Raw genomic sequence first — 2,096 nt, 5'->3', positions numbered from 1 at the left:
CCCTCTTACAGCTTTCTTCTTCTCCTCAGTCCTCTTGCAGCCTCCTTATTTTCCATTCCCTTTGCAACCTCCTTCTCCTCAGCAACATACCTCGCACCATCCTCTGCCACAGTCCTTCTCCAACCCCCTCTCTGAGCCCTTCTTTCCTAAATCCTTTGCAGCTTATTTCTGGCCTCCTGTCTCCCTTGCAGTCTCCTTCTCCCAGCCATCCCCCTTGCAGCCTCTTGTCCCACAACCCCTCTTGCAGCTTCCTTCTCCACCCATCCTGATTTGTGTCTTTCACTTGGTGAGCAGAATTTGGAGATTCAGTAGGTTTGTCACTTGTCAGAAAATATCTAGCCTGCAACTAGCTCCTGTCACTGTACTTACATGGCTAGTCCAGTTAGCTTTTCGGTCAAATTTGATCTTCAGCATATTCATTCTGGGGATTCAGCAATAGTAGTGCCGTTGAATGTCAACGGAGGGTGGTTAGACTCACTCATGTTGGATTTGTGCATTGTCTGGCACATGTACGTTGCAAATATTACTTCTCACTTATCAGCCCAACTGAATGTTCTTCAGGTCTTGGTGCATGCAGGCATGGACAACTTCAGTAACTGAGGAGTTATGAATTAAATTGAACACTGAAATCATCAGCCAACAATCCCATTCTGATCTTAGAATAGAGAGAAGATCATTGATGAAACAGCTGAAGATGTTTGAACCTCATGCTACCCTGAGTAAATCCAACAGCTACGTGATGGAGCTGAGATGATTGGCTTCCAACAAACAAAGTCATCTTGCTAATTAAGATTATAATCAATGGAAAACTCCCCACATTGCTAATTCTCATTGACTTCAGTTTAGATAGGACTATGATGCCACATTCGATCAAACGCTGCCTTGATGTCAAAGGCAGTGAATTTCACCTAAGCTCTAGAATTCAGCATTTTTGTTCACATTTGCATCAATTGTGCATTCAAGTCCAGAGTCTTGTGGCTCTCAGAGAACCCAGAATGAGCAGTGCTGAGTAATTATTGCTTGATAGCACTGTCATCTTTTTAAAATTATTCTTTCATGGGATATGAGAGGAGCTGACTGAGTTTAATTATCCAGTAACTGAGTGACTTTCTGGGCCATTTCAGAGTGCAATTTAGAGTCAACTACATTGCTTTAGGCCTGCAGTCACATGTTGGCCAGGAAAGGATGGCAGATTTCCTTCCCTAAAAGGCATTAACGAATTAGATCGAGTTTTATGACAATTGACAATGGTTGCATGGTCACCATTAGACTAACTTTTAATTCCAGATTTTATTGAATTCAAATTTCACCATTTGACATGGCGGGATTCAAACCCATGTCACCAGAACAACCACCTAGAAACCGATATTCATTTCAAGCCCACCGACTCCCACAGCTACCTAGAATACTCCTCCTCCCACCCACCTTCCTGCAAAAATGCTATCCCCTATTCACAATTCCTTCGCCTCCGCCGCATCTGCTCCCAGGATGAGGCATTCCACTCCCGTACATCTCAGTTGTCCTCGTTTTTCAAGGACCGTAACTTCCCCTCCTCGGTGGTCGAGAACGCCCTCAACCGTGTCTCCCACATCTCCCGCACCTCATCCGTCACACCCCGTCCACGCAATAAAAACCAAAAAAGAATCCCCCTCGTCCTCACGTACCACCCCACCAACCTCCGGATCCAACGCATCATCCTCCGACACTTCCGCCATCTGCAATCCGACCCCACCACCAAAGACATCTTTCCCTCCCCACCCTTATCTGCTTTCCGGAGGGACAACTCTCTCCGTGACTCCCTTGTCCGCTCCACACTCCCCTCCAGCTCCACCACACCCGGCACTTTTCCCTGCAACCGCAGGAAGTGCTACACCTGCCCCCATACCTCCTCCCTCACCCCCATCCCAGGCCCCAAGAAGACTTTCCACATCAAGCAGATGTTCACCTGCACATCTGCCAATGTGGTATACTGCATCTGCTGTACCCGGTGTGGCTTCCTCTACATCGGGGAAACCAAGCGGAGACTCGGGGACCGCTTTGCAGAACACCTACGCTCGGTTCGCAACAAACAACTGCACCTCCCAGTCGCGAACCAT

This window comes from Rhincodon typus, chromosome 11 (assembly GCF_021869965.1).
Source record: "Rhincodon typus isolate 14 chromosome 11, sRhiTyp1.1, whole genome shotgun sequence".
Lineage (NCBI taxonomy): Eukaryota > Metazoa > Chordata > Chondrichthyes > Orectolobiformes > Rhincodontidae > Rhincodon > Rhincodon typus.
This window is presented reverse-complemented; position numbering follows the sequence as displayed.